At 40.2% G+C, this 8,691-nt stretch overlaps 1 pseudogene; it reads left to right on the forward strand.

Moving 5' to 3' along the window:
* Positions 1 to 220: 220 nt before the first annotated feature.
* On the forward strand, positions 221 to 1,494 carry LOC100967937 (keratin, type I cytoskeletal 18-like; annotated as a pseudogene).
* Positions 1,495 to 8,691: the final 7,197 nt, after the last annotated feature.

Below are 8,691 nucleotides of genomic sequence, written 5' to 3' on the forward strand. Positions count from 1 at the left end.
TGTTTATCTTTACTGTCCAACTGTATTTATAGTTTAGTTTCATAAATTGTTGCTTATATTACATGGGTAAAGTCAATAGATAACTACAAATTAGATAGATGAATGGATAGCTATACACATTTACATAACATACATAAATAAATATATACACTCGGTCGTCGGCAAAGCCTGAGTCCTGTCCTCTCGCTCTCCACCCACCCCTCCCCCAACCCCGGAGAACATGAACTTCACCACTCGCTCCACCTTCTCCACTAACTACTGGTCCCTGGGCCCAGCTACAGGCTCTGCCAATTAGCAGCGCGGCTAGCCTCTATGCAGGCGCCGGGGGGCTCTGGTTCCCGGATGTCCGTGTCCCGCTCCACCAGCCTCCGGGACGGCATAAGGTCCGGGGACCTGGCGCAGGGATGGCCAGGGGTCTGGAAGGAATGGGAGGCATCCAGAACAAGAAGGAAACCATGCAAAGCCTGAACAACCGCCTGGCGGTCAGAGTGAGGAGTCTGGAGACTGAGAACCGGAAGCTCAAAAGCAAAATCCGGGAGCACTTGGAGAAGAAGGGACCCCAGGTCAGAGACTGGAGCCACTACTTCAAGACCATCGAGGACCTGAGGGCTCAGATCTTCGCAAATACTGTGGACAATGTCCGCATCTTTCTGCAGATCGACAATGCCCGTCTTGCTGCTGATGACTTTAGAGTCAAGTATGAGACAGAGCTGGCCATGCGCCAGTCTGTGGAGAGCGACATCTATGGGCTCCACAAGGTCATTGATGACACCAATGTCATCAATGGCTGCAGCTGCAGACAGAGATCGAAGCTCTCAAGGAGGAGCTGTTCTTCATGAAGAAGAACCACAGAGAGGAAGTAAAATGCCTACAAGCCCAGATTGCCAGCTCTGGGTTGACCATGGAGGTAGATGCCCCCAAATCTCAGGACCTCGCCAAGATCATAGCAGACATCTCGACCCGATATGACAAGCTGGCTCGGAAGAACCGAGAAGAGCTGGACAAGTACTGGTCTCAGCAGATTGAGGAGAGCACCACAGAGGTCACCATGCAGTCCGCCAAGGTTAGAGCTGCTGAGATGACATTCATGGAGCTGAGACGTACAGTCCAGTCCTTGGAGATCGACCTGGACTTGATGAGAAATCCGAAGGCCAGCTTGGAGAACAGCCTGAGGGAGGTGGAGGCCTGCTATGCCCTGCAGATGGAGCAGCTCAACGGGATCCTGCTGCACCTGGAGTCAGAGCTAACACAGACCCGGGCAGAGGGACAGCTCGCCAAGCCCAGAAGTACAAGGCCCTGCTGAACATCAAGAGCAAGCTGGAGGCTGAGATCGCCACCTACTGCCTCCTGCTGGAAGATGGCAAGGACTTCAATCTTGGTGATACCCTGGACAGCAGCAACCCCATGCAAACCATCCAAAAGACCACCACCAGCCAGATAGTGGATGGCAAAGTGGTGTCTGAGACCAACGACACCAAAGTTTGGAGACATTAAGCCAGCAGAAGCAGAGTACCCTTTGGGGACCAGGAGGCCAATAAAAAGTTCAGAGGTAGATAAATAAATATATATGTATATGGACACATATATACACACACAGAGGTGGTACAGTAAAATGAAATTGAAGATGGGGACTTAGATTCTAATTCAAGATGGCTAACTAGAGACATCAGACATCCACCCTCTCCAGAAAGAAGAACCAAAATTATGAATAGACAGTTGTACCCCAAATAGAATATCTAGTAAAGAACACCAGAACTCAACAAAGAACTCACAGGAAACATCTGAGGCACTGAAGGGGAAGGAAGCAAGTGACCACTCAACCAAGGTTGGCCAGGAGCCTCACCTCAGGTGGCTCAGTATTGCTGGGTAAGAGTTAGCAAGAGAGCTTTGTTGCCCCACATCCCTGCCATGGACTCCTGCCATCTGAACTGCAGGAGAGCTCCTCTACCCATATGTACAGTCATACAAGTATGAGTGGCAGTTTGGAGACCCTGTGAGGTCATTGCACCAGACAGGAAACTCGCACTGGGCCAATTACTCCCCACCCCAATACTTGAACAGCTGTGGAGAGGGTGCCATTTGGGGAACGCAGCCATCAGGGGACTCCATCTTACCCTGAGAACAATAGCCCCCATATCTCCATACCCCGGGAGCTCTCACTGACATTTCCCAGTGTCTACTAGGAGGGCTACAGCAGCACAGAGCTGGCTGGTCCCAAAGGTGCTACAGGGTCCTCAGTTCTCTAGTCCACAGGGAGTGCTACTCACTGGAGAAGAGATGGTACAAGTGCACCAAAAGGCAGCCCTCGAGACAGAGCAAAACAAAGCATGTGCTTTCCAGAGTCCAAGAGCTGCCTGTCTAAAACTGTGAGGAGTGACCCCACCCCCCAGAAGCAGCACAAACTCTGTGCTTGCCTTTGTAAGCGAAGGGTAAAATCCACTCCCACAGGTGGGGTGGCCTCTGTGCTTGGGCACTCAGGTAGGAAACAGGACCCCTACCCTTCCTCCACACACCCACTTCTGCTGCTGTCAAAGGCTGGGGCCGATGAGTTAGAGAACTACCTGTCTGGGGTGGTAAGTGGCAACTGTGACACCACTGGCAGAGTAGCCTTCTTGCCTTGGCTCATGAGTGAGGCAGGTCCCTCACCCCCTGCAACATGGCACTACAGCACTACTGCTCCAGCGATCAGATGAGCCTGAGAGCAGAGCGTCTGGGGCTATGGGGGTAAGTGAACCACAGCCACCACCACCACCACTCATTACCTGAAGTATCATCTCACCACTGCTACTGCCATTACACACACCACACTAGCTATCCAGAGCCCTGAGAACCTGCTCAACCACCCCCAGCCCACCACTGCCACTACCAGTACCTGAGCAAACCACCTGGAGTCCCAAGAATTGGCCCACCATTAACTGCCAATGCAGCTGCCAGCGTAAACTGCCCTGGGGCTCAAAGTCAGGCATGCATAGCCCACCACTGCCACCACTAGGGTCTGAATATTGGCCCATCTGGCTTCCCAGTCCCCCACAAATTCACCACAACCTCCATAAATGACTGCACCCTAACCCCCATGAGAAAATCACAGAAAGCACTAACACTGTTTATAACCAAAGAAATCACACAGAGATTACACTACTGGTTGCACCCAGAATCAAAGCTAAAGTGCTGTACTCAACCAACACCATGGATATATCTTTAGGAAAAGTTCTATCCTACAAAAATAAATTTAAAAATAGGAAGAAGTGACTATTACACAAGATGGGTAGATATCCACATAAGGACACAGAAAACATGAAAAGGCAAGGAAATATGACACCTTTAAAAAAACACAATAATTCTCCAGCAATAGATCTCAGTCAACAGAAATCTTCAAAATGCCAGATAAATATTCAAAATATTGATTTTAAAGAAGCTCAGTGAGACACAAGAAACTTCTGAAAAACAATATTTAAAAAAAATTTTAATTAAGGATACAAATGAGAAAGTTACCAAAGAGATAGATATTTTTAAAAGAACCAAATAGAAATTTTAGAAATGAAAAAAACAGTGAAGGAAATACATAATATATTTGAAAGCTTCAACAATAGACTAGATCAGGCAGAAGAAAGAATCTCAGAATTTAAAGACAGGTCTTTCGAAATAACCCATTCAGGTTGGTCTGTGCAGCAAACCAGCATGGCACATGTTTACCTGTGTAACAAACCCACACATCCTGCACATGTAGCCTGCAATTTAAAATAAATGTTGAAAAAATAAAAGAAATAACCCATTCAGACAAAAATAAAGAAAAAATAATAAAACAGAATGAGCAGAGGCTTCATGACATTTGAGACAACATAAAATAACCAAATATACAAATTATCAGTATCCCCAAGGACAAAAAAAAAGCAGAGGAAAGATAAGAAAACCAATTTAAAGAAATAACAGATGAAAACTTCCTAAGTTGAGCAAAAGATTTAGTAATTCAGATAAAAGAGGCTCAATGATCCCAGGCAGATACAATGAAAAAAAGGTTTTCTCCACAGCACATTATAGTCAGATGCTCTAACATCAAAGATACAGAGTGCATTCTAAAAACATCAAGAGAAAGCCTGTAGTCACTTGTAAAGGAAGTCCCATCAGACTAACAGCAGATTTCTCAGAAGAATTCTTACGGGCCAGAAGAGAACGTGATAATATAGTCAAAGGGGAAAAAAAAAACCTGTCAGCCAAGAACACAATATTTAGTAAAATTATTATTCATAATTGTCTTTCCCAGTAAAGCAAATACTGAAGAAATTCATTACCACTAGACCAGACCTACAAGAAACATTCATGGTAGTCCTATACCCGAAAGCAAAATAACAACATTTACTATCATGAAAACACACAAAATATAAAACCCACTGGTAAAATGATCACACAAAAAAGGAAGAGAAAGGACTCAAATGGTATCACTACAGAAATCAAACAGATCACAATGACAAACAATAAGAGAAAAAGAAACAAAGAATATATAAAACAACTGGAAAACAATATATAAAACAGCTGGAAAACAATTAACAATATGACAGGAATGAAGCTGCAATATCAATAATAACCTTGAACATAAATTAATTAAATTCTCCACTTATATAGAATGTCTGAATGAATTTTAAAAATACAATCTAACTATATGCTGTTTACAAGAAACTCACTTTACCATTAAACACACATATAGCCTAAACGTAAAGGAATTAAAAAAAAACTCACACAAATGGAAACTAAAAATGAGGAGGAGTCACTATACTTATATCAGATAAAACAGACTTTAAGTCAAGAATAGTTTTTTTAAAAAGGACAAAGAAGGTTACTATATAATGATAAAGGATTAATCCAGCAAAAGGATATATAAAAACTCTGAATATATATGCACCCAACACTAGAGCACCCAGATTCATAAAGCTAATATTGCTAGTGAGGTACTTCACAAAACTAGTAGGGTACTTCAATACCCCACTCTCAGCACTAGACAAATCATCTAAATAAAAAAAGCAACAAAGAAAAATTGGATTTAAACTGTATTTTAGACTAAATGAAACTGACAGACATTTACAAAACATTCTGTTCAACAAGTGAACATATGAAGCATTTTCTAGGACAGACCATGTTCAGCCACAAAACAGTCTCAACAAATTTTTAAAAATCAAAACCATATCAAGTATCATTTCAGACTACAATGGAATAAAACTGGAAATAAATACCTAGAGGAACTTTGGAAACGATACAAATACATAGAAATTAAACAACTTGCTCATGAATGACCACGAAGTCAATGAAGAAACTAAAATGAAAATCAAAGAGTTTCTTAAAATAAATGAAAATGGAAAAACAGCATACCGAAACCTGTGGAATACAGCAAAAGCAGTGCTGAGGGGAATTTGCAACAATAAACCCCTAGATCAAAATGTAGAAGTGCTACAAATTAACAATCTAATGACACATCTCAAGAAAACAGAAAAGCAAAAACAAAATAAACCCAAAATTAGCAGAAGAAAAGAAATAATGAAAATCAGAGTAGAATTAAATGAAATAGAGACTTAAAAATACAAAGGATCAATTAAAAAAAAAGTTGATTGCTTTAAGCCACTAGCTACACTAACCAAGAAGAGAGAAGACCCAAATAAACAAAGTCAGAAAAAGGAGACATGGAAACCAATACCACAGAAATATAAAACAATACAGAGACTATTAAGAGCAACTATATGCCGACAACATGGAAAACCCAGAGAAAACGGATAGATTCCTAGAAACATCCCACCTCCCAAGACTGAATCAGGAAGAAATAGAAAACCTGAACAGACCAGTAATGAGTAGCAAGATTGAATCAGTAATAAAAAGTCTCCTGACAAAGAAAAGCCCAGAACTGAATGTATTAATAGCCAAATTCTACCAATCATGCAAAGAAGAACTAACACTAATCCTCCTGAAACTCTTCCAAAAAATCAAAGAGGAAGGAATTTTCTCTAACTAATTCTATGAGGCCTGCATCACCCTGATGCCAAAACCAGAGAAGGACACAACAAGAAAAAAAAATTACAGGCCAGTGTTTCTTTTTCTTTTCTTTCCTTCTTTTTTTTTTTTTTTTTTTTTAGATGGAGTCTTGCTCTGTCGCCTAGGCTGGAGTGCAGTGACGTGATCTTGGCTCACTGCAACCTATGCCTCCCGGGTTCAAGTGATTCTCCTGCCTCAGCCTCCTGAGTAGCTGGGACTACAGGCGTGCTCCACCACACCCAGCTAATTTTTGTACTTTTAGTAGAGATGGGGTTTCACCATATTGGTCAGGCTGGTCTCGAACTCCTGATGTTGTGATCCACCCGTCTTGGCCTCCCAAAGTGCTGGGATTACAGGTGTGAACCACCCTGCCCAGCAGGCCAATGTTTCTGATTAACGTAGACACAAAAGCCCTCAATAAAATACTAGCAAACCAAATATAACAGTACATCAAAAAATAATAATAATATACCTCAATCAAGTGGGATTTATAACAAAGATGCAAGAAGGGTTTGCATACACAAGTCAACAAATGTGATATATCACATAAACACAATTTAGGACAAAAACCATATGATCATCTCAATAGGTGTAGAAAAAGCATCTGATAATAATCCAATATTTTTTCATGATAAAAACTCTCAATAAATTAGACATAGAAGGAACACACTTCAAAATAATAAGGACCATATTCAACAAACCCACAGCTAACATCATACTGAATGGGAAAAACTTGAAAGCCTTTCCTCTAAGGACTAGAACAAGACAAGAATGCCCACTTTCACTACTCCCACTCAGCATAGAACTGAAAGTCCTAGCCAGAGCAATCAGGCAGGTGAAAGAAATAAAAAGAATCCAAACTGCAAGAGAGGAAGTCAAACTGTTCCTTTCTGCTGATGATATAATCCTATATGTAAAGAAAAAAAAACTAAAGACTTCACCAAAACCTCTTAGATTTGATCAATGAATTAAGATGCAAAATACAAAAATCAACATACAAATCTCAATAGTGTTTATATAAACCAATAATAATCTAGCCAAGAAAGAAATCAAGAAGGCAATCCCATTTACAATAGCTACAAAAAATACTTAGAAATAAATTTAACCAAGTAGGTGAAAGATCTTTACTAGGAAAATTGCCAAACACTAATGACAGAAATTGAAGATGACACAAACAAATGGAAAAACACCCCATGTTCACGGATTGAAAGAATTTAAAATGATCATATTGCCCAAAGCAATCTACAGATTCAGTTCAGTCCCTATTAAATTGCCAGCATTATTCTGTACAGAATTAGAGAAAACAGTCCTAAAATTTATATGGAACAAAAAGCCTGAATAGCCAAAGCAATCCAGAGCAAAAAGAACAAAGCTGGAGACATGACATGACCTGACTTCAAAATATATTACAAAGCTACAGTAACCAAAATGGCATGGCACTGGTATATTAAAAAAAAAAAAAAAAAAAAAAAATATATATATATATATATATATATATATATGTAGACCAATGGAAAAAAAATAGAAAACCCAGAAATAAAGCCACATATTTATAGCCAACTGATATTTAACAAAGTCAAGATCTTTGAGGAAAGGACACCCTCTTCAACAAATGCTGCTGGGAAAATTGGATAGCCACATGCAGAGAATGGAACTGGGCCCCTATCTTTCAAGATATATGAAATTCTAATCAAAATGAATTAAAGACTTAAATGAAAAACCCAAAATATAAAAATACTAGAATAAAATCTAGAAAAAAAGCTATCCTGAACATTGAGCTAAACAAAGAATTTATGACTGAGCCCTCAAAAGCACAGGCAACAAAAACAAAAATTGGCAAATGGTACATAATTAAATTAAAAAGCTTCTGCACAACAAAAGAAATAATCAACAGAGTGAAAAGACAACTTACTTATTGAATGGGCAAAATATTTGCAAACGATTCTTCCAACAGAATACTAATATTAAGAATATTCAAGGAATTCAACTCAACAGGAAACAAACAAATAATGTCATTAAAAAGTAGACAGAGGACCCATCAGTGTGCTGTATTCAGGAAACCCATCTCACATGCAGAGACACACATAGATTCAAAATAAAGAGATGGAGGAAGATCTACCAAGCAAATGGAAAACAAAAAAAGGCAGGGGTTGCAATCCTAGTCTCTGATTAAACAGACTTTAAACCAACAAAGATCAAAAGAGACAAAGAGGGCCATTACATAATGGTAAAGGGATCAATTCAACAAGAAGAGCTAACTATCCTAAATATATATGCACCCAATACAGGAGCACCCAGATTCATAAAGCAAGTCCTTAGAGACCTACAAAGAAACTTAGACTCCCACACAATAATAATGGGAGACTTTAACACCCCACTGTCAACATTAGACAGATCCACGAGACAGAAAGTTAACAAGGATATCCAGGAATTGAATTCAGCTCTGCAACAAACGGACCTAATAGACATCTACAGAACTCTCCACCCCAAATCAACAGAATATACATTCTTCTCAGCACCACACCACACCTATTCCAAAATTGACCACATAGTTGGAAGTAAAGCACTCCTCAGCAAATGCAAAAGAACAGAAATTACAACAAACAGTTTCTCAGACCATAGGGCAATCACACTAGAACTCAGGATTAAGAAACTCACTCAAAACTGCTCAACTAC

Source organism: Pan paniscus, chromosome 5 (genome assembly GCF_029289425.2).
Source record: "Pan paniscus chromosome 5, NHGRI_mPanPan1-v2.0_pri, whole genome shotgun sequence".
In the NCBI taxonomy this organism is placed as follows: Eukaryota; Metazoa; Chordata; class Mammalia; order Primates; family Hominidae; genus Pan; species Pan paniscus.